The sequence below is a fragment of the Equus przewalskii genome, chromosome 9 (assembly GCF_037783145.1).
Source record: "Equus przewalskii isolate Varuska chromosome 9, EquPr2, whole genome shotgun sequence".
Classification (NCBI taxonomy): Eukaryota; Metazoa; Chordata; class Mammalia; order Perissodactyla; family Equidae; genus Equus; species Equus przewalskii.
The window spans coordinates 39,057,665-39,083,315 of record NC_091839.1 but is presented as its reverse complement, the minus strand read 5'-3'; positions in this window follow the sequence as shown (position 1 = coordinate 39,083,315).

Genomic DNA, 25,651 nt, shown 5'->3' with positions numbered 1-25,651 from the left:
TTTAGGATTCTCTCTTTATCTTTGATTCTTGACAATCTAATTATAATGTGTCTTGGTCTGGGCCTCTTTGGGTTCATCTTTTTTGTACTCTCTGTGCTTCCTGTACCTGAATGTCTGCTTCCTTCTCCTCGTTAGGGAAGTTTTCAGCTACTATGTCTTCAAATAATTTCTCTGTCCCTTTGTCTCTTTCTTCTCTTTCTGGGACATCTATAATGTGGATGTTAGTAGGTTTGATGTTGTCCCAGAGGTCCCTTACATTGTCCTTGTTCTTTAACTCTTTTTTCTGTTCAGCTTGGGTGAGTTCCTCTACTCTTTTGTCCAGCTCACTGTTCCTTTCTTCTGTGTCATCTACTTTACTATTGATTCTTTCGAGTGAATTTTTCATTTCCATTATTGTGTTCTTTAGTTCTGATTGGTTCCTTTTTATTTTTTCCAATTCTTTGTTGAAGTTCTCACTGTATTCACCTATTCTTCTCCCCAGACCAGTGAGCATCCTTATGACTGTTAGTTTGTACTCTTTATCAGGTAGGTTGTTTATTTTTGTTTCATTTAGTTCTTTTTCTGAGGATTTGTCCTCTTCCCTTATTTGGAATATGTTCCTTTGTCTCCCCATTTTGCCTACCTCTCTGTGCTTATTTCTATGTATTAGGTAGGTCAGCTACATCTCCCTATCTTGGAGATGTGGCCTTATGTAAGAAATGCCTTATGGGGCCCAGCAACATGCTCCCTCTCATCACTCATGCCAAATATTCAAGGAGTGTCTCCCGCATGGGCTGTGTGTGCCTTTCCATTGCGATGGAGTTGCTTTTGCTGTGGGCACATGGCTAGGCTACGCTGGCCCCCCAGCCAGCTGGTTGTAAGGCTCAGCCACCTCAGGCTGCTAGGGTCACTTAATGGTGTGGTGCAAGCCCTAGCACAGTTGGCTGTGAGGTCTAATAGCACACAACTACTGCTGCTTTGCTGTTAAGTGAGTCAGGTCACCTGGCTGTTTGGCTGGCTGTTTGCTTGGCTTGGGGCTCACAGTTGCTGCAGGCATCTGTTGTGACTCCCTCTGGAGTGGAGCATGGCTGTTGTTAGCTCTCTTTTGGGTGGGGCAGGCCTCTGGCCATATCTGGCTACACTGTCTTGGGGTATACAGCTGCCTCAGGAATGCAGATGGGTGGTGCTGGACTCAGGGACAGCATCACAGAATTGTTTCATGCATTGGAACATGAGGCAGATCCCCTATACAATTGTTTGTGATGGTCAGAGGCACAAGCCTGCTGTGGGCCCACACACCTTACTGTCCAAGGGCCCATACATACCCCACCTCCTCAGGCCCCCACAGCTTGCCAATACAGACCCACTTGTCCAGCCTCTGATGCCACACATGTGCTGCTGATGCAGCTCAGAAATTCACTGCAGGATTATTGATGGGAGGGGCTGGTCCCTGGGGTGGGCTGTCTGCTGCCTGGCTGCTGTTGATTGCTTCAGGTGCTCTAGTGGGTGGAGCAGACCATGTGCTAACAGGCTAGAGAAAGAAATCCAATGGCATCTGCTGGCATCTGTACCAGCGTGACCAAACTAGGTCACAATAATGGCTGTTCCCAGTGTCTTGTTCCTTGGGGAAAGGGCCTAGCTGCCTCCTGTCTCTCCAGGATGCACTCCAAGCTTAGTAAATGAGTCTGTTTTAGCAATGGACTACGCACTTTTCTATCTGGTGTTTTTGTGCTGGTTTCCAGATTGGGTGAGTCAGTGTGTGGGCCCTTTAAGAGCTTGCTTTTCTTTCTCTGACGTGCTATTGTTTTCCTGGGCGTATTCCCCATTGGTTTTTAAAGCCAGCAAAGGTAGGTATTATGGGATCTCATCTCTGCTGTGCTGGATCTAAGAGCTGGGGTGCCTATGGTGGAGCTCAGATACACTGCTCCCCCACGAAAAGCTCTGTACCTTTGAGATTGCTCCCGGCTGGGAAGCACCACATCCAGGATGTGGTTTTTTCCTCAGTAGGGCTGTATTTCTGCATCTTCCACCACTGTCAGTGTTGTCCATTGTTGTGGAGGTTTGTTTTATCCCGTTTCCAGATCTCTCTCAGAGGAAATCATTCCACAGGTAGTTGTAGATTTGTTGTGTCCGTGGGAGGAGGTGAGTTCAGGATCCTCCTAAACCACCATCTTCCAAACTCCCCCAAACACTCCAAATTTAAAGTAGCAAAACAAAGCAAACAAGAAAACAAGAACAGCCTCTTAGAAGGTTATTATTATCTCTTTTCTAGGCTTTTCATTAGGAAGGAAAGAGGTCAAAGAAGACTTCTAGTTTTTTGTTATGAGCAACTGTGTAGATAGTGGAATATGTACTTGAGATAGTGAATCCTGGAAGAGGAGCAGGTTAGGGCATGGGGTAGGATCAGTAGTTTATTTCTGTACACATTGCATTGGAAGTTTCTGTAAAACTCCTAACTGTAGATAAAGTACAGGAATTTGGACCTACTCCTCTGTAGCTCTCAAGGGACATCTGGCTAGAGTTAAAAATTTGGGCATCAAAGACTTATAGATAATATTTAAATATCCACAAGTGATTTGGTGCAAAGGAGAGTTTAACGAAAGAGAGAGGAAGGATTCAGAGAAAACTAGAGAAAGTGAGGGCCAAGGTCTGAGAAACACCAACAACTTAAAGATTAGTTGGAAGAAGAAGAGTGGGCATGAGCAACCAGAAGGCTAGTTGGAAACCCAGAAAAAGGATGTCACGAAAGCTAAAGAGTAACACATGTTTCAAGAAAGAATAGTTGTTCAACAGTAGTGAAGGTTGCTAAAAGGTCAAGGATGTTAGGAATTGAACAGTATTCACTGGATCTAACCACATGAGAATAATAAGTACTCCAGGAAGGTACAATGGACAGGGGCAGGTGCATGAAAACCAGAATGGAATGAAGAAAGAATATGTGGAAAGAAAATTACCAGAGTTGGTAAAGACAACTGTTTTGAAAATTTTGAGTTTAATGAAAATTTTTGTTGGAGCTGTTTTAATCAATATAATAGCAGTTTGGTATCATAAAGATGTCAATTATCTCTAAACTAATATTTACATTTTCATTTTGTAAATCCTTTGAATGAGTTTTAATTTATAAACAATAATATTCATAATTCTTAAGTGCATAGCTAAGCACATTTTCAGGTATGTATGAGCTATGTAACCACCACCCAGATTGAGATGTAGAACATTTCTATCACTCTAGAAGTTACCTTTATGTCCCTTCCAAGTCATTGGTCTTCTGCAGAGTCAACCACTATTTTGATTTCTATTACCACAGATGAGTTCTCCTTGTTCTTCGACTTCATGTATGGAATCATGCAGTGTATACTCTTTTGTGTCTGACTTCTTTCACTCATCATAATATTTTTGCTATTCATACATTTTGCGTGTATTAATCGTTCTTTTTTTCATGTTTTTTCTTTTTTTTTTTTTTTTTTTTTTTTTGCTGTGTAGCCTTTCATTGTCTGAATATACTACAATTTGATCCATTCTCCTCTTGATGTACATTTAAGTCATTTCCAACATTAGACTACCAAAAATAAAACAGCTATGAGTATTGTTGTACATATTTTTCAGTGGAAAAAACCACTAATTTCTTTTGAGTATATACCTAAGAGTGGATTTTTTGGGTCATAAGGTAGCTACATGTTTAACCTTAATAGATGCTGCCAAATTGCTTTCCAAAGTGGTTGAACCAGTCACCAGCAATATATGAGAATTCCAGCTGCTCCACATCCTTACCAACATTAGATATTTTTTTTAATTGTAGCTCTCTCGATGGGTATGAGGTGAATCTTATTGTGGTTTTAAATTGTATTTCTCTGATTATTAATTATTTTGAGCCAATTTTTTGTTTTTTTAAGATTGGCACCTGATCTAACATCTGTTGCCAATCTTTTTTTTTCCTTTTTCTTTTCTTCTGTCCAAATTCCCCCAGTACGTAGTTGTATATTCTAGTTGTAGGTCCTTCTGGCTCTGCTATGTGGGATGCCACCTCAACATGGCCTGATGAGCAGTGCTAGGTCTGTGCTCAGGACCCAAACAGGCAAAACTCTTGGCTGCTGAAGCAGAGAGTGCAAACTTAACTAATCAGCTATAGGGCCAGCCCCTATTTTGAGCCATTTTATATGCTTATTGGCTGTGTCTTTTGTGAAGTACCTATTCAAATATTTTACCCATTTTTTACTAGCACTTTGTCTTTTTCTTATTAGTTTTAAAAATTCTTCAAATATTCTGTATATAAGACCTTTGTATTGCAAACAACTTCTGGTCTGTGGGTTTCCTACTTACATATTCAGTAACTTATCTATAGTCACACAGATGGTCTTCAATTAAAGAAGTTCTTAATTTTAATAAAGACTTATAATATGTTTCTTTGGGTTTTTGCTTTTATGATTAGTACTTCTTGTGTCTTCTTTAAGGATCATGGGCGACCCCAAGTTCATAAAGATATTTTTCTATTTTATTCCAGAGCTTAATTTATTTTTAGCTTCTAAGAGCTAAAGGTCTAAAGAACTAACTAGCTAAAGGTCTATGACCCACTTCAAATTAACTTTTGTGTATAGTTTGATTTAGAAGTCAAAGGTACTATTTTTTCCATGTTTCTCAATGCTCCAGCACTGTTCATTGAAAAGACCATCTTTTCTCCTCAATAAATAGAAATGGTACCTTTTAGTAAACCAAATGACCATACATGTATATGCCTATCTCTGGCATCTCTGTTCTATTGTTCTATTTGCTTAGCTTTGCACCAGCACCAAGATGTCCTAACTACTATAGCATTATAGCTTTATAGTAAGTCAAAATCTGGTGGAGGAAGACCTTCATATTTGTTACTCTTCCAGACTGTCTTGGCTATCTATGTCCTTTGCACTCCCATATACCGTTTAGAATCATGCCTGCCAATTCCACCAGAAGAAAAGCTACTGTGATTTTCTTTAGAGGTAACGTTGATTTATAGCATTATATAAATTTCAGGTTACATCATTATATTTCAACTTCTGTATAGACTACATTGTTAACCACCAAAAGTCTAGTTGCCATCTGTCACCACACAAATGTGATACCTTCACCCCTTTTGCCCTCCCCCCAACCCCATCATCTTTGGTAACCATCAATCTGTTCTCTATATCTATGTGTTTGCATATTTGTTTGTTTATCTTCCCCATATGAGTAAAACCATACAGTGTTTGTCTTTCTCTGTCTGACTTACTTAGCATAATACCCTCAAGCTACTGTAATTTTGACTGGGCCTACATTGAGTCCACAGATAAATTTGGGGAGAATTGACAATTTAACTATATTGAATCTTTCAATCCATTAATTTGTAATATCTCTCCATTTACATTTCTCCAATTAGGTCTTCCTTAATTTCTCTATTGTCATTTTTAATAATGTAAAGTTTTTACACCTATTTCATTAGATTTATTCCTAGATTTTTGATGTTTTTGGTGCTATTATAAATGCTATTGTTTTTTATTTTCCAACTGTTTGCTGCTGTTAATTTTATTTGTATAGAAATAAAATTGACTTTTATATATTGACCTTGTATTTAGCAATATTGCTAAATTCACTTATTATTTATAATAATTCATAGATTCTTTTGGATTCTTTATGAAACAATCACATTGTCTAAGAATGAAAAGTTTTACTTCTTCCTTTTTCATCCATATGCCTTCTGTTTCTTTCTCTTGCATTATTGCCCTGGCTAGTTCCCCTAGGACAACGTTGAATAGAAGTGGTGGTAGTGAACGTCCTTGTCTTGTTGTCAGTCTCACGGGGAAAGCTTCAGTATTTTACCACTGAGCAAGTATAGTGATAGTTGTCCCTGTAGGAGCCCCTCGGTGAAAGCCAGAACCTTCAGTGAAAGAAGAAACGAAGAAAATTATTTTCACCAGCACAAAGAGATGACAAAAGGAACTTCATCCTGACCACCATTCTGGGTGGGAAGTAAGAAATTATAGCAACAGGATGCCTACCCTCATATAAGGTATGGTTTAAGTTGAAACTACCTACATGGTGTAAAAATACCCTCAAATAGAAATTACCTCACACGCTGGTCCCTGGGATATTTAGCATAGTCAAATGCAGAGCCTTTCTGGAGGGACACCTTCCTGGCTTATGAGGCACAGGATTTCTATAGACAAAGGCCCACTGAGGATGAGCTCACAATTTGAAACAAGAAAGCAAAGGAGAAGAAAATCGAACATGATTAAGAGTTTTTAGACAGAAAAAAACGGGATATTTAGATCTTCAAGAAGTATAGATAATATAATCTGATAGACACTAAAATATAAGCATGCTAAAAATAGTATAAACCTGATTAAATACACTCAGTATGTGTAACAGGGATAGAAAAGGAGAGGGAAACACATTTTTCATCTTATGAATTTATTTATTGACTCGTTGTGTAGCAATAAAAACCTGTTTTATTCCTAAAATTAATAGTTAGGTAATTAATTTTCACTTAAGCTTCACAGCTCCAGCTTTTCCCAGCCTCCCATGTGGTCTGACTACATCATCATAGACCTGTCTTCTTGAGGACTGCTGTCATCCAGGAAGGGAGCTGAAATTGTATCTGCTGGGATACCATATTCTCTTAGTAGTCTATTTTTAAAAGTACTAATGCATGCATCTTAAAATTTTTTCTATCTTCTATTTAAATGGCTTTTCAAAGATTATATTCATATCCATACGGAGCATTAAGAAGATTCACTAACATTGAAGTATTTCAACAACATGATGTTGCATACAAAAACCAGACGGCACAGCAGCATGTATAGTATAAACCTGCCTATGTAAAATGAGCTTTCTATGGATCCAGAAAGCCATACAGTAGTACTTACAGAGAAGCGTCTAGAAGGTTGTGTGCCAAAACATTGATAGAGATTATTTCAGGGTGGTAGGATTTTCAGATTTTTGCTTTCATTTTTATACCTGTTAAGTTTATTTGAACTTTTATAAACAAAAAAAAATTAAAGAAAGAACTAAACGAAGGCCTAACTTAAAATTTGTTTTCAACCATTAGATTTGGAATTGGTGCTGGTTCTTCCTTTTAAAAAACAGTAATTGATGTAAGAGATCAGAAGAGCTGCTGCAGCACTTAATGTTTAATGAGAAGATTTAAGCCGTTGGTGGAAATTGGGAACGACACTGCTATCGCTTCAAACACCTTCTAAAACCTCTAGAGCTTAAGCTTCTATTTCTCCTTGGCTCTGGGAAAGAGAAGGTGCAGAAATCACCAACGTGCAAAGTTGATAGAGGTAGAGAGAAGAAAACAGGACCAGCAGGGGGCCACAATAACCCTGAGGATCAGGTGTGGTGGGGTGTCACCTCCAAGCTAACCCAAGAACAGTTGCCCACCACCAAGCTCATTAGCAATATAGCTGGTGAGTAGTCATTCAGCTTTTGTTTGAATTGGATAGGAAATTCACCATCCCACAAATAGATGCATTTGATTTTCAGATGGCACAGACTGTTCAGATGATCTTCCTTTATGTAATCTGATTTCTGCTCCCTGTTCCTATGTCTCTTTGCCCCCAGAACTGGAAGAAAGCCACATACTTCTCCATAGGAGAGTCCTTCAGACATTTGGAAACACACCCCAGGATCTGTTCCTCCACCTGCTTTCCTGAATAGAGTCTCATTCTCCAGGTTATATATTTACCACCCTCGTTGTAAGTCCCCTGCACATAACTCAGTTTATTCAGCACAGAATAGAGTGAGACTATCACTCCTCTTTTTCCTGGACCCTTTAATTCCAATTCAGACTAAAATCACATTAGTTTTAGGTGGGGCAGTCTTTTTACAGGACTGATTATGTACACTAATCTTGTCAATTAAAATAATCTTATTGATAAGCAATATTACTTAGTTATATCTCTCCTACAATTTTAGAGACAGTGGTGTTTTTAACTCAAATGTTGGCCTTTTGTTTATATCTATTAAATATGTCTTGTTAGAACCAGAACATCACTCTTTTGAATCCTGAGTATGTCATCGGATGTGTTCTACATTCCCCAGTTTTGTGGTATCTTTAAGTTTGTTACATGTGTCTTCTCTATCTCCATCCAAATCGTTGATGAAATGTTGAATGGAACAAAGCCATGAATGGATTTCTAAACCATTAATCAATTATTTCACATTCTCTCCAACCCTTTAACACATTAGGGATCTACTTAAGCTTGTTGCTGATATTTCCCACGTGCATTTATAGATCTACTTACCACCTTGCCTCATGCTCTGGGGGGCTGCCCTCCATGGATGGGCTCTCTGGCCTCTGGGTTTTTGGTGGTTTGGCCAGTAAGTGACACCAGCTGAGGTAAAGGGTGAGGTGAAGTAATCCTTCTTTGCCAGGTTGCTATGATTTGGTTCCCTTCTTCTGTTAAAAGCTGCAGCTCCTGTCAGAGCTCCTGGGAGCTCTCTCTGCCCTCTGGCGACCTCTCCTTCCCCTCGCTCCTTCAGGCCCTGGGTGGTAACAATTCTCCGCTGTTATTAAACCTTTGGTACTGCACCATCCCATGTTGGTTTCACTAAAACATGTCCCATCTTTGCACACAGTCCCTTTATTAAATGCTCTTCAATTAACCTGTTTGCATGTTCCATTCCTACTGGGATCCTGACTGATCACTACCAACTATAATATCATTGAGCCTACAGTTCTTGATATTTCTAATATTTTAATGAAAATACCATGAAATGTATTTTTGGGGGGAAAATCAACATAGATAAAATTTAAAGCATTCCCTTTATTTACCATTCTATTGATTTATCTATAAAAGGACCAGATTTGATCCCTTGTTACTTCTTTTTTGTTATTTATGCCCGCTTCCAACAGTCACCTCCTCTCACTCTCTAAGAGTGAGATATTTTTTCTTGGAATTTTCCTCAAGACTGACGAGAAGTTCATCACTATACGATCTGAAATATTTAGTTTCTTGCCCATTTTGAAAATCAGACTTTTTTGCCCAACATTAAAAAAGCCTTGAGAATAAATATATTGAAGTAACATCCCTAGATTTACTTCAACATTAAAATGAAAATTTTCTCTTTAGAGATGAAGAAGAGTAAAAAACAATGGGAAAGTTAGACATTTTTATAGGATTTTTTTCTTACTTGAAATATCTTCTTTTTATTGTTATAGTATCATAGAAAACTGATAAATACAAAGAAATATAAAATGAAGAAATAAAAATCACCACATTGTTACAGCTCAGAGATTATAATATATATTTCCTTTATTTACATTTTGCATACCTGGAATCATTCTATAGGTACAGTTTTACACCTTACTTTTTTGAGAATTCATATTCTCTGTTAATAGTCGCATAGAAAGTCTTTGATCAGCTTTGCCTCGGGGAAGCCTAGTTGTTGGGATCTTCATGCCACAACCCAGGCACCACATCTACTTGGTGACAGCACAATTAAATCATTGTCTTCAGAAGGAAATGGGACTCTGGAGCTGTCCTTCTCAAACTTTAATACATCTGTGACACATGTAGGATTCTGTTCAAGTGCAGATTTTGATTCGGAGGGTCTGGAGTGGGCCCTGAGAAGCTGCATCACTGACAAGCTCTTGAGTGTTGTGGATGGTGCTGGTCTTCAGATTATGCTTTGAGGAGTGAAAACGCTTAGTTGGACGGTAATGAAATTCATATGCACACTAAAGATTGAGAAGCAGAGATCTATAGCATTGGTTCTCAACTTTGCCTTACATTTGAACCACCTCGTAAATTTTGAAAAATAAAACCCAAAGATCCCTGTTTTTAAAAGTTTACCAGGTAATTCTGATGCACAGTGGAGTTAATGACTACTTCTCTAGACCTAAATGCATAGCATGATGGCAAAAGCAGCAATTATAAATAATTCACATTGCCTTTGTTTCTAATTTCAATTAGAAAGAAGAATTTTTTTAAAACCAGCAACAATAACAACAACAAAAAAAACCCGAAAAACCTGCCCCATGATATAGAAAGGCTGGTGTCACGGCCAAGAAACCACAAATCAAGATTCTGATTTGGAACACATAGGGATTTGAGCTAAATTGAGCCACCTGAACCCAAAATTGGTTTGGAAATCTCATCAGCATGATTTACCCCGTATGATTTCCAATGCTTCAGTTTAAGTTCAACAATCAACTTAGGCAAATTTTAGAGATGACACACATCCTAGCTAGGATTGCCCCAGTGTTCAGTCACAACAGAGACCCAGAGGCCACCTGTCACAAAAATTTATGCACACAATCTTTGGAAGCATGAGAATTGAGAAAGTAATCAGCAATTTTTCTTAGCATTAGCTCCATTACTTCAGAGCAGGACAGGTCAGTTTGCATCCAATTTTCGCTGCAAGATTTTGTAAACAATCAAAGGCTGAAAAAGTGTTGGTGCTTACAGAGCCCTGACTTTAAAATACCATCAGTGACTTCAATTATGTCTTTTCTTCCACCATCTGGACAGGACAGTAAATTGGATGGGGATGGCTGCTGCCTGCATTTCATAGAACAACAGCAAATGCATTGAAGTCTGTGAAAGTGCAATTTTCTTTGTTATGACATCGAGATGGCACAAAGCCCATGAAGAGGCAGTTTGGGGACTTTGCCGGAGATCTTGGATCTACTTGCACTGCCTCTTGGGCTTGACTGCCTCATACTCGAGTGAAGGCACGCGAGAGGCCCATGGAGGAACTAACTCTCTGCTGGGCTTCATCTCTGTGTTATTCCTTGCTCTGTTTGAGGGGCAGGGGCCAATGGGCTGGACTGGCTCCTTGTAAGTAGACGAAATCCAAACATCATGACACAGAAAAGATAGAGAAAGACTAAGAAGCTAGAAACCTGGATTTAGACCTAGGTCTGTAGCCTGACTTGGGAATGTCAACGTTTCTGAATGGCCTTCAGTTTCCTCATCTGTAAAATAAGTTAATTAGACAAAATAGTCTCTAGGGCTCCTTTTGGACTTAGCATGATATGAGTTCTAATAATAATGGTAATGATAATAATAGCTAACATTTATTGGGTGCCTACTATGTGTCAGAAACTATTCTAAATACTTTACGTGTATTGGCTTAACTTTTTTTTTTTAGTAGATACCATTTTATCCCAATTCTATAAATGAGAAAACAGGTTCAAGACACAGGATTTTAATCCAATAATCCAACCTCAGAAAGTGAACTCTTAACTGCTACACTCAATTTTCTCATGTTGATATCCACATTAACATTCTTTGAACATTTTATGGAAATATGAGAAACGTTCCATTTATAATCAAAGAAAATTCGCTAACCATAACTATTGTATAACATCAGCTGAATTGAGCAAGGAAAGAGGCAGAATTCAGCAAGGTCATCAGTAAAGTTCCTCAATAAAATTGCTCTTCTTTCCATAACTCCCCATCTGTTCAGCTTTTCCACTTAGGTACTCGCATTCCAGCCGTTGTCTGACTACATCAAGACTCTTCTTTGACCTCCCCTCTCTTTGTTCTTCTTGTCAATCAGCAGCCTTCTGTCTTCACTCTCTTTCCTCTCCATTATAGATTTCATGCTCTGTCACATCAACCATTGTCTTACCAACACCTTTGCTCCATTTTCTTTCCATTGACTCACATAGAAAAAAACCCCAACCTTCAATGAATCCACATGCCCAGTTCTCTGAACCCATACCAGCTTGCTGGAGAAAAGTCACGTCATTTCCCAGAGGGGATCTACTCAAAGATCACAAGCTCCTACTTGATTGGACTCCTTGGCACCACAGGCAAAGTTTCTACCTTTCCCTAATCAACTGCTCCTCTAGTCACTGCAGGGACAATTTCAGACCTTCTTCACCTCTCACTACTCCAATCCTGCCACCTTGCTTTCATTCTCTGCAGATGGTCTCTCCTCATTCTCAGAGAAAATAGAACCCCTCATCTCCTGGACTACGCCTGCAAATTTACCTGCATCCACACCCACCCCTTCCTCCCTCCCATTCAGGAGAAAATGAATCTCTCCCTGTATCTAAGATCAATCCTCTGCTGTGCCCTGAATTTTGTCCTCCCACCTTCTCAAGGACTTGGATCTTTCAGGTACCTTCTTTCCCCTGTATCTTCAATCTTTCACTCTCTAGTGGCTCCCTTACATCACGATTAAACCTGCTCAAGTGCTCACATTAAAAAAAAAATTATCTCGGGGCTGGCCCCGTGGCCGAGTGGCTAAGTTTGCGTGCTCCGCTGCAGGCGGCCCAGTGTTTCGTTGGTTCAAATCCTGGGCGCGGACATGGCACTGCTCATCAAGCCATGCTGAGGCAGCGTCCCACATGCCACAACTAGAAGGACCCACAACAGAGAATATGCAACTATGTACTGGGGAGCTTTGGGGAGAAAAAGGAAAAATAAAATCTTTAAAAAAAAATTATCTCTCCACCCCCCATCAACTTTCCTAGTCATCCCTCTCACTCATAACCAGACTTCTTGAATGAATTGTCCCCCTTCGGTGTGTTCACATTCTCTTTCTTACCTATTCCTACTCACTGCAAAATGGCTTTCAGTCTCCTTTATTCTTATTTGATTTCTCAGCAGTTGTGTTGACCATGGAGACCACTACATCCTCCCTGAAATGTTCCGCTCCCCCCAGGGGTTTCTATGTCATGATTGTCTCATTGTTTCCCTCTTACTTTCTTGGTCATTCTTTCTCAATCTCCCTTTCAGCCTTTTTGTTCTCTCTCTATCATGAAAATGTTAAAGGTTACAAATCAGTTCCTCAGAGTTATGGCCTCTTCATATTCTTCCTGGGCCATCCTGTCTACTCCCACGGCTTCAACTGTCATGTTTATGCTAATGATTAAAAAATACATATTTACAGTCCAGACTTTTCTCCTGATCCTCCAACTCACATATCCCACTACTTGGGCATCTCCACTTGGAGCTACCACTCATGTTACCAACCAGTCCAAAACTGAACTGAATTCACTATCTCACACCTGAAACCTACTGTTCTTTTGTGTTCCCTAGTGATAATACCAGCATCTTAGCAAGATACCTGGTAGTTGTCATCATTTCCCCCTTCTTCTTAATCACTTACATCTAATCAATCATTATGTCTTATTGAATCCTTCTTCACCTTTCCTGAGGTCATCCCAGTTCCAAACCTCCCTATTAAGCACCCCATTATCTCAACATCAAATTCCCTACCATCCTTGCCTTGCTGATGATGGCCCTGTGGATGCTGATCAGCTGCAGGTCTCCTGACTTTATGGAGCATCTCCAGGTTACCCCTAGCATCATACTCGCAGGGCAAAGGGGGAAGCTCAATAACATTACTCCTACGAACCAATTCTTTGATTGGCAGCATTTTGAGTGTGTGATTTAGGTCTATCTATTCATCACCCTGGTCTTCAGTCATGTGACCAGAAGAAAGACTCTCTGGAAAGCCTGGATCATTTGCAGAGTTCATGAAATCACTCAGGGCTGGGGGTAATGGCATCCTCAGCAATCACCTGACCAATCCCTACGTTTTCAGCTGACAAAATTGGAGGTGAAAAGACTTACCCAAGGCCACAATGCCCGTGAGCAGCAGAGGCAGGAGTAGCCCCTTCCATATTCCATTCTGTCTTCCTGAGGCCATGATAGGCCTTTGGAGCATTCACTTCAGATGGGGAGAGCTGACTACTCTTTGGTCCTGCAATGTCCTCTTCATCTTCCTCTTTCCCTTTCACTTAATCAGGCATATATTGTCCCAGAGGGAAGGAAGTAAGAGAAACACTTTCTTTCTCTTCCTACACAGGCCTAAATTTAACCTATTGTGTTTGAGTGGCTAGATTCCATGGAGACTGGTGCCATAGAAATACATAAAGAAACCAAACCGTGCAGGTGATGGCACAAGCATGCAAAGGAGATAAGAGAGAGAAGAGAGAAGAGGCAGAGAGAGGCAGAAAGAAGATCGAGAAACAGAACAAGAGAGTGAGCGCGTGAGAACCTTGGGGATGAAGTGCCAGAGCAGCCAGGCAATAAGCCAGGCTGTGTCCTTGGCAACCGGCCTTCCTCCCAGTGCTGCCTGAGCAGCCCATCATAGCCCTATTCTTTCCTCTGGGGGAAGTGACAAGCTGTCTTGCAGCAGCATCTTCATAGCCCTCCAACAGTTCATTGGAGACACAAGCAATCTCACAGGATAGACCCATGATGTATTCTAAACTGCCACAAACTGTGACATTAAGTAGGGGAATGTCAAAGTAGGAAATTAAGACTTTGTCTTCAAACAGGAAGTTTAAGCACCTGAACCAAAGAAAAAAGTACAGTTAATAGTTGAGATTATTTTATTTTCAAATGGCCCAAGTTTCAAATATAAATTCAAAGTTTGTGATTAACACATATGCAGACAGGAGAGCGCCAATGTTTTTCCTTCCAATTAACTCCCTATCACAGAAGCAGCTGTCTAGGTCAATGCAATTTACTTATTTCACTGAAAATCAAGAAGCAGAGATCCAAAGATTCTTGCTTGGCTTTTTCCTACACAATTTGTCAGAAACTAAAAATTTGCCCCTCCATGCAGTCTTATTGATGCGGGAACGGTGAGCCGAAGAGTCGAAAGAAAGATTTCTTGGACTCTCAAGGTCTGGCAGTGGTGCTCTTTTATTTAAAGAATAGTACGGAATAGCATGGGGACAGGACCCACGGGCAGTGAAGAGCTTCAGGCATAGGGACAGGACCCATGGGCAGTCAGAGCTCCTGCTGCTGCCCTGAGTTGAGGGTTAGGGCTAAATTTATAAGGCACGGGTACGTGACTTATTTTTACTGGAAAAAGAAAACATGATATAAAAAGTCATTAAATGATTTCAGTGCAGATGGGGTCTGGTTATTGTGTGGTCATATAACTTTAGATACGACTCTGGTCATACAGATCGGCATGTAGGTGAGGATGTCCTGGGCTTCTTTCCCTGGGGCAGCCCTAATTCATACCATAAAAATCCACTGGGTCATATAGTTCGGCATGTAGGCCAGGTCACCCTGGGATTCTCTACCTGGGGCAGCCTTAATCCACATCATTATTTTATAAAGTCTGTCTGAAATGAAATATGCCAATTGTTTGCTGGCCTCCTCATCCAAAGACGAATCTTTATAGGAACTGGAGGAGGGTAAGGATAGAGAGAAAATACTTTAGGCAGCAAGAGAAGTCCAGTTCTGAAATCTGTATGTCTGTAAAACTGTCTTAAATAAGAAGGCTCTCTGAATCAGCATAGTCCATGAAAGGCCAATAAAAATTTCAAGTATGTGAGGGCTCATTGCAATGTACTTTGTTATAATTCGGATTAAATTTCTATACGATCTTAATAATAATACCTACAATTTTTCAAGCGTCTACTATATGTGGGCACTGTATTAAGTATTATAGATCATGATTCTGTTTGATCCTCTCAACAAAATCTATTTGACTCACAAGGCCTCCAGACTCAGAGGTTAAATAGTTTGCACAGGTACACAGCATGAGGAAATGCTATAGATGGAATTTGGGCACCAGAACCCGACTCCAGAGCTCTTAACCATCACAACACACCTCTTGTCCCTTGAAATATTCTATCCCTAGAAAATGTGATATATAATTTGTTTAGCCCATAAAAGGGGTGCTGATATTGCCTGATAGCTGCAAACTAAGCAAGTTCCATTGTTCCAAAGAAAATAAATGTTTTTGAAATCTTAAAATTTAATTGTTGGATGGGAAAGGGAAAGACTAAGCAGGTGGGAAATAACTGTATAAAGAAGGACAAGGAAACTATTCTATGAGGTCTTAGTCTTTTAAACTCAATTCCACTAATATTTCAGCATAGCTTTTTTAAAAGAAAATCTTCCACATCTCTCTTCTCCCTAGGAATAGAACCAAAGGTCATGTACCTTTGCTTATTAAGTTCATTATGTCAGCCATTGTCCATTCTTTAAGCCAAATGGCCTGTCATTATGACAGTTGGGAAGAGGTGCGGACTGTTACAGGATTAAAGTGTTCACAGCTGAGGCTGTTCCCGTTCCATGACTGCATGTCAACAGTACTTGGATAGACCTGGCCCCCATTGCATCAGGGAGTTAGAGCACAAGTCATAACCAGTACCTTGCCTTGGCTTTGCCTACCATGAAGTCTTCTATTTGTCATGCTAAACAATTAGACTATTTGTTAGATAGCAATCTGATAAAACACAATGTGATAGTGCCTATCAAAACACAATGATAAGCACTTCAATATAGTTTCTTATACATGTTAGGTAAAAGAAATTTTGTTAGACAAATTATGATAGTAGCTATTTATTGAACACCTACCATGTGCACTACGCCATGTATTTCACAAATATCTACAAATCTCATAGGATTGATGCAAGTGTAGGGGAGAAAAAGCATTTCCTCTACCCCACTGTAGGTCCTTCTGGCTGGGCTGAAAATTAAATTGACATAGGACAGAATAACAGGAGAAAATCAAGAAAAGCTTTATAACGTGTGTACTGGGAGACACTCACGAAAACTGAGCAACTGGCCAAAATGGCCAAGCTACCAGCTTAAGTATCATCAGCTAAAGACAGAGGAGGATGTTGAGGGTAGTGATTTGGGGCTTCAAAGGGGAATAAGGCAATTCACATGGAAATAAGAAAGCAAATGTTTGGTAAACAGAACTTTGATAAGAGTGGGCTTAGCAAGAACCCTCAAAGTCTAACAATACCCAGAGTTATCTATGGTGATGGCATGTCCTGGGGACAGAACTTTGTCTTAAATTTCTTTTAGGTAGTTAGGGGGAAGGTCAAAGTTTCTTTCAGAGTCTTTTGTTCTTAAAAATAATCAAGCCAATGAGACATATTTTGAGGTGGCCAATTCTGATTTTCCACACAAGAAAAGCAATATTATACTCACTTTCCAGGAATAAAAACGGAAGTATTTAAAAGATTAACTGACTGACTCAGGACTTAATAGGCAATGTCTGGGAGAGCAGGCATCTAAAGCCAATCCAGGCTAATGCCAAAGTTCCCTTATTGCAACTATAGAAGGAAGAGGTGGAGGAAGGGAGGGAGGAAGGAAGGGAGGAGGGGAGGGAGAAAGAGAGGGAGGGAGGAAGACAAGAAGAAAAATCTAAAAACTTTGCACAACTTCAGGATTTCACCTCTGACATACATTATGACAACAATTGTAAAAAGAAGAAATTACAATTTGTGAGTTTTCAGATAATCAAATTGTCTGCATGACATGCAAAACACTGATCAGACATGCTCATAAGAAGTGGAAAGAAACACTGTAGGCAGATGTTTTCAAAAGGCAAATGAGGGTAAGCAGAGTGTTGAGGATATTAATTTTCATGATTGCTGCCTTTGTTATTTTGCTTCATTGTCTTTCACTCTGCTTGGTCTAAAAATACACAATAACACGAGAGAAAATTAGTTTTCAGGGCCAGTTATTTTTTAGAATAAAGGATAGAATCTCCAGAAAGTTCCTTTTTCCCTTTCTCTCTTCCTGTTTGCCTCACACTGTGTGTGTGTCCCTCCCTCAACTTGTCCCACTGACAGACCACTAATCATGAAATTCCAAGACCAAAAGAGAAACTCTTGAAGAGACAACAAGCCTAGGAAAAAATAACTTGACTTTTTGTGTATTCCAAAGTGTTTTTTCTCTTACAAAACTATTTCTGCATGTTTCCTTTTTTCAATGGGCAACAGATAACTTTTAGGGAAATAAATATAAGCAGATTTCGTCAAGTGACTGGGATGAAGACTGCCATCTGTGAGGAGTGCCTTAGAATAGAATCCCTCAGGGACAAGATTATCTGTGTTGACTGCCTTTATGAGATGACGTTTAAATAAAAATACTTTTTATTGATCCCTGTACCTTTAAAGACATCTCAAAGAGAAGTGTGGTGTGAATAACTGAATCGTGGGCTGTTGGTACAGATGGAGAACCTCGCAGGCTTGGTGCGTGGAGACCCAAGGTTACTGTAGCTATTTAAGGAAATTTGTAGCCTGGGGTCTTTCATCACACTATCTATCTCATGAAAACTCAACACAGGGATGCATGGATATTTCCATAGTCTCTCAAACATGAGTTTCTGAAACAGTTTCATATATATGGCCTATATCTTGATTACCTATAGGCTGAACTTAATTAGGACATTAGATGTGGGTGTGGGTGGCGGATGAAGCGGGAAAGGAAGAGGGAACTTAGAAATTAAGCCCACGTTTTTGAAATCCTAAGCCATCTAATGCTCCTTTGCCTGACCATGGGCTTTCCTTTGCCTCAAGATGATGCTGGTCTTGGTTATCCAGTTTCATTATATACTACCCTGTTAGGAACACATGAGTTCTCCAGAATGAAAACTCGAATTCACTCACTGGCTGAGGGATATATCTGAGAAATTACATCACCTGGAACTGCTCAGACTCCAAAATTTTAAACTCTCCAGAGTCTCCCACTTCCCCACTCTCATAAGTGCTATTTTCAGATTTTAAATCTGACTTTATTCACTTGAAACATTTATCTCCCTCGAGGCTCTCCATCCTTGTCCAGCCTATACTCAAACTGCCTTATCTGTTATTCTTCCTGTGAGCTTGCCGTTCACCTACACCAGGATACTCTCCTTAGCAACTTTTAAAACAGAAGACGACCATTTGCAATATGGATTGCATTTTGAAAATATTAAACTAACACATTTTACCTTTCTTCTTAAATCTTATTGCCTTACAGCCTGCTACCCTCTGAAGCAAAACTTGAGGTTTAAGTCCCAGGGCAAAACAGGAAGCTTAAATAGCAGACCAGAGAGAAGATTTCCCAAATCCCTTTAGCTTATCAAGAACTAAGCCTTGAGATCTCAGGTAATTGAGTTGTCTCCCCTAACGACTTTGTTCCTCCCCCTACACAGGCTGGACCCTGAGGCTTCCTACCCATGGAAAAATGAAGCCTGGTCCTGACCTCCCTTTCTTACAGCATTTACTTTAGAAAACTTATCATCATAAATTCTTTCTCTGCCTCTTTGAGATCTATGTAACTCTTTTTAAACAGCTCTTGGTAATTTTACAACCCAGAAATGTCTTTCTCAAGGATTTAGGGGACATCTCTTTGAAATGTAAGCACTAGGAGAGATAACACCCCTCTCTGGCTTCTGTAGACTAACTTCAGCAGGCATTTTGCTCCAAGTCACAAAAACACAAGAAAGTTGACTTTTCCTGTGGGTAAAGCCAATTAGCAAACAGAGGTGTTTTCAGGGAATTGAGCTCAGACTGGGTTGTGGCTTCTCTTCCCTATTGCAATAGCCTTAAAGCAAGTCTTCCTTGCCTATTTAACTTTGTCCAGTGCAATTTTTGCTTTGATGGTGGAAAGAGAAAAAGAAAAGGAAGAAATCTCTAAGCACTAGTATTTCTTCCTCAAAGATATTGAGCATAGCCCAAAGGAACTATTAAGAGATTATCACATCAAATTAAGGTCATCATATTGAAATAAAAGTTTTTGTTTTTGTTTCATTTTGCTTTCACCAGGTAACCAGCAGGTGAAGCCTGTGAGGATGATCAGAGCAGTTTTACATGAAATAGTCAACACTTTCTCTGCAAACCTGACCCTTAGATTCCCCTTTTACCATTTATCACATCCAGCCTAACAAATTCTCAACATTCTACCTTGTAACATCAGTATCTACCTGAATATTGGAAGTTCCCGGAGGACAAGGACTATGTCTTAGTGTCCCTTCTCCTGCTCTCATCTATCACACAGCTGGGCATAGAGTAGACACTCAAATATTTGATGAATCCACCTGTCAGTATTTATTGAGTGAATTCTGTGTGTGTAGCAATGTGCTAAATGCTAAGACGGAAAATAAATGTGAATCATCATCCTAATTTTTAGGGACTTACAAATTAACTGGAAAGAAAAGATACACGCACAATGATAGATAATTTACAAAATCAAGGAAACGTTTGAATGAGTGATTTAAAAACTAAGGTATTTGGGAAGTTCAGAGAAACAACTAGAATAAGAAGGGGAAATATAGAACTTGAACAGGAGCTTTTTAAAACCATGTTTTAAAAACTACTCAACCTACACGAAAGTAGAAGATACAACAAATCCTTTGGTAACTCCTGTTCCCATCACTTAGCTTTGACAACCATCAAAATTTTCCCCATGGTTTCAACTATTCCTTTTTGAAATGTACCTTGAAGGATGGGCAGCATTTAAAAGCAGCTCCATGTGGCCCATGTGATATGACTTCTCACTATTTCTCTGACTCTGACTTGCTTACCACAATTTTCCTTGCTCACTTTGCTTCAGCGATCCTGGCTCCCTTCCTCCACATACAATACATCAGAGTACATTTTTCCCTGGGGCCTTTGCACTCTGCCTGGGTCTTCCTCTCTTCCACCTCCCACCCCATACACACACTGCACAATGTGCCCCCTTACTTTGTGTGGGTCTCTGCTCTGACGGATTCTACTCAGAAAGACCTTCGCCTGTGACATTTAAAATTGCACCCTCCACTCTCCTCTGTCCCCTTAGCCTGATTTCTATTCTCCATAACATTTATCAATACCAGAATTGTATCACATACTTACGTCATTTTCCATTTATCATCGCCTCTCCCACTAGAATGTAACTTTCATGTAGGCTGGCACTATGTCACAGGACCTAGTATATAGCAGGCACTTGACAGATAGATGTTAAATGGATCGATAAAGGAATAAATATCATTCCTGTTGCTCAAAAAAGCTTCCACGGCTCCTCATCAGATAGCAGAGGTAAGAAGTGGTGGCCTACGTGCTAAATTCAAGTGATAGAAATGTTTCATCTGACCTTCACAAGGTTTTAAAAATTGAAATTAGTTGACAGCATTTAGAAATGGAGATATTTCAGACAAAATCTTCTTTAAATACCTTTTTTTAAGTAAAAACAGAATAGTTAAGTTATTTCTTTCAAATCTTGCAAGATCTTTCACTACTGGACTTACAACCTCACATATCAACAGTGGAGACCAAGCAGCAACCATCTCTTCACAAGGGGCATCGAGCTCCAGACGGCCTCCACCTCTCCCGCTTCTTGTCTTGTTGTTGACCAGAGGGCTTGCCGATCTCTCTCGTTTACAATCCCCACCTGGATCCTGAGAGCATTCTAGTTGACAAATTCAACCTCTAGGCTCTCCTTATATTAATTGCCTCTGAGAATGGTCTGCACGTTTCAGCCCTGCTACTGTTACCTTGGCTCCAGTTGCCCAAGTGTACAAAGAACCATCTCTTATGTCTGACGCCATGATGACTCATGACTTTGTGTCAACATCATGGAGTGGGCTCAGGTGCTTCTACTGATCCTCAATTCAGTATCTCCTCCCCAGTTTATATATTTCTAATTCCAAAAGGCCCAGTCCCAGATTATTTCATACCTACTGATTTTCTTTCTGTGAAAGAATAGCAGAAATAAAAGTATGGCCATTAGGTGAGGAAATAGCTTACTGTTTGTATGCTAACGGAAGTCCTGCCTTCAATAAGAGCGCAGAACGACTTCTAGGAATCTTCTCAACCTCCTGCAACCTCCTTTCCTCTCCTAAATTTTGCATTAAATAATCAGATCACTACCTACCCAATGATCTTTCAAAAAGGGTGTCACCTCTGTTCACTCATAATTTTGAGATTGACACTTTAGATGAAATCTTTTCTACCTCTCTTTTTCCCCATGCAGAGAAAGGAAGCTCATCCTTGGGATTTACAACAGAGTATAATAAATTGTCATGGAAAGGATTTGCTTTGAAAAATGGTAGTTCATTCCAGATGAGGAAATATTTCTAATAATTTAAATAGAAGTCATCATCCTTTCAAGAAATTAAAGACAAAAGCAATCCGAATGACAGATGAACTCTTTTAACTGGTAAAAATAAAGGAATAAATAAATCCGGCACATGGAACAACAAGGTCCTTTGCTATTATAGCAATGTCATAAACAACATCTGTAATTGAAATGGGATGATTCTGTCACCGAGTAAAGACAACGTGCTGCCCAGACCAAGAGACAACCCTAGTGCTGAGGGTAGGGTTGGGGAACCTGGTGGTCTTATGCCTAATGGGGTAGGTAACTGGCTAAAATGGGCAACGTAGCTCACAATTAATATAAAAGGAGATATTTACAGGGTGACCAAAGACATACAGACATACAAAGGTATGGAGAGACAGAGAGAGAAGAAAAGATAAACCTCTAGGAATATGAGGTTTGTTTGAGCTTCTTATAAGGTGTATTAATTTTCTCCCTGACTTCTGGGTAGCATCCTACAAACCTCTTAGGATTTCCCATCTGAGATTTAGGATGATGTGTCTAGTAACAGACAGAAACACAAACAACAAAAATGATGACAATAAAAGTAAGTAAGTATTGTTAAACAACCAAAATTCAGCTGAGTACATTTGAAGATCTAGTTGGCTTTGTTCAACCATTCATGAATCAGGCAGCGTCCCATCTAACAAACAGAAAGAAGCTCCAAAGAGCTCCAGGAAAGGGAATGTTTTTAAAAGCAGAGAGGGGGCAGAAAAAAATGAAATTATTAACAAAGAATGCATTCTTTCAGGAAAGGTCACTGTCCTACGGGGAATGGAAGGGGACTCTCAGGCGGATTAGCTCACTAGTGCTGACCAGGTAATTCATGTTAACTGGTTAAAGTTATGTTCCTGGGAAGCTGAAACTGCAATTAGGTTAAGTATTAAATTTTGGTTTGCTAACATGGGGCCTAGCACAAATGACTCCATTTTGGGTCTGTTGTCTCTTTTTTAACAGTATGAGAGTAATCCTCTTCCTTTCCCTGAATTCCTGCCTGGGTCCCCAAAATAGGAGTTTCCAACTTGTACTCTCTCAAGGAAGTGCTAGGAACATACCTGGAGTACTGTTTCCTGTCCTCATGGAAGGGGTGACAGACTCATCTAGGGAAACCTGTGAGAAGTTAAGACCAATAGGTTGGCATTTTTCCTCTGGGCAGGCATGCATTAGCCACCACTACTCTTGTGTATCTCCCTCTCTTATGATCTATCTCTGCTTCTGGTCTTATGGATCAGCAAAGCCACAGTTCTTCAGTGCCTCCTATTTCCCATGCAATAACAAGACCCTTGTGCCTCTGCATTTAAAGAATAGATATTTTGGTCCTGTTTGACCCCTTGTGTCTGCTGTCAATGGTTCAGAACCAAAAGAGAGATGTTATTAATTAGGCTCCCAAATCCCCAAACTGTAGAGCTAAATCTCTACTTTCTTCTTCTGGCTAACAACTAAGAAATTCCTCACCTCCCAAGACCCACTTCCAGTGTTCTAATTTCCCCTGACTATTCCACAGATGTAAAACCAGACAGGTTAAGCCTCTTATTCATTCATTCGCTCACTTATTCAACCTATGTCAAACCCTCTTGTAGATGTTCTAACTCTAGGGGGGTCCACAGGTGGGCTGCAGGGGCCCATGAATCTCTTAAGTGCAGGAGCATATGTGATTTTTTTTCTAGAAAGTAGGACAAAAACTTTTCACTGATTCCCAAAGAGTTCTGTAACATAAAAAATGTTCTAATGAGACATCCAGACAAGTAAGGAGGAAATTGCAATAGGGAAGATATTCCCAGACTTTCTTGTCTTTTGCGTCTCATTAATGCTTTCATGTGCCTCTAGGTTAGAAGAAATACCTAACAGTTCAATTTATCAAGCTGCTAGGTCTAAGTAATTTGACATAGTACTCCATGTGATGACCCACAGCTGTCTCTGTCTCTGTGTTTCCCTCAAAAATCTGAAACATCTCACAGTACCTCCGGTGAATTTGCTGAAGCCCCCAGGGCACCTCAATGAGCAGATACAGTGCAATAAACTTGATGATAGGAGGACCACGATGGTGTTGAAGACTCTAGAGGAACATTATTGCCAGCTCTTACAACAATCATGCAAAACAGTATTATTATCCTCATTTTTCTGATTAAGAAATTAAATCTGAGAAAGTTTTTGAACTATCCCAGTCACACATCTAGAAAATGGCAAAGCCAGGATTTAAACAGAATTTGCCTGATTCCAAAGCCTATTTCCATTCCAATACATACACTGTCTCTCAATAATATTCTTTATATATTGATTGAGTTCCACTGGAAAATAAAATGAGTTAAGACAAGATTTTAGTCTGCTTTGGTAACAGCTAGTGTCCGGAACAGTGCCTGGCACGTAGTAGGCACTTAATAAATATGAGGTGAAGAAATGAGTGTTAGTGATTCCTTGCTGATGAACTGAGCAGAGACAGCATGTGGGTGATCAACCAGTCCCTACTGACTTTGAATCTCCTTCTAGAATTTGCTGTCTGGTGTGAAGACACATTCTTCACCTTACTACCCAAGAAACAGACTTTAACTTCTCCCACTCGAGGTTGCAGACACTTCGACTTCTGATATTAGGACTCTCCCTGGGTTCACCAGTCCATTATTATCATAATTTTATACAAGTTTTTCCTTGATTATCTCTGGATTGAATAGTGTTTGTTGCCCATAAAATGTACATATTAGAATAGGTTAGGGTCTGCCGAAAATAATGTATCGTATTATAGACTAATCCTTCTCATAATTTTAAACTGCTGTTTCTAATGCCAAAAAAGCTGAGGAAGTCTTGCTGCCTCCTGGTTTGGAACACTCAGTCCGGAAGTGGACAGAGAGGTGGACCCATGATCTTTGGGGCTGTGTCATTGACAACCCTGGACATTACTGAGTGCTGCTTCCCACTGGGGACTGGGGAAATGCAGTCCTAAAGCACAGAGCAGGGCACTCTTAAGGCATCTGTATTAGTCGGTTCTCCAGAGAAACAGAATTGATATATAGAAAGAGATTTTAACAGAAAGAGATTTACCATAAGGAGTATATACAGAAATAAATTTATTATAAGGAATTGGCTCAAGCAATTATGGAGGCTGAGAAGTCCCACAATTTGCTATTTGCAAGCTGGAGACCTAGGAAATCCAGTGGTATAGTTCCAGTCCAAGTGCAAAGGCCTGAGAACCAGGACTGGTGAAGTCCCAGTCAGAGGGCGAGAGAAGACCAGTATGTCAGCTCAGCAGTCAGGCAGAGAGTGAATTCCTGCTTTTTCCACCTTTATGTTCTATTTAGGTCCTCACTGGAATGGATGACGCCCACCCACACTGGGGAGAGCAATCTGCTTTACATAATCTACTCATTCAAATGCTAATTTCATCAGGAGACAGCCTCATAGACACATCTAGAAATATGTTTAACCAAATATCTGGGCACCCAATGACTTAGTCCAATTGACTCACCAAATTTACCATCACAATACCTTTTCAGAGGAAAAGCTCCATGTTATCAAGGACAGTTCATCCATGCCCAAATGTCCTGGGATAAGTTTGAGCCTTGCTTGTTTTTATTCACTTTAGGCCTCAAGCTCTGGTCTGCCTGCAGAATTTCAAGAAGGCCAATAATCATTGTGTTTCTAATCCAAGTGTTCCATGCTTGTCGGCAGGGATGATAATAGCAGTTCCATTTGCATCCCAGAGGAACAAGTTGGGAGCACTACTCTGAATATGACAGGGATGCTGAGCTAGCTTTGCAAAGAGATTTAACTACTGTGCCAGCATCCATGCCTAAGCAGACCAGGGAAAACCTGGAGGGAGGAGAGCAAGGCCAGCCTCTGGAGGGCAAAGTTCTTCTGTGAGTCATCAGCCTGTGTAGACC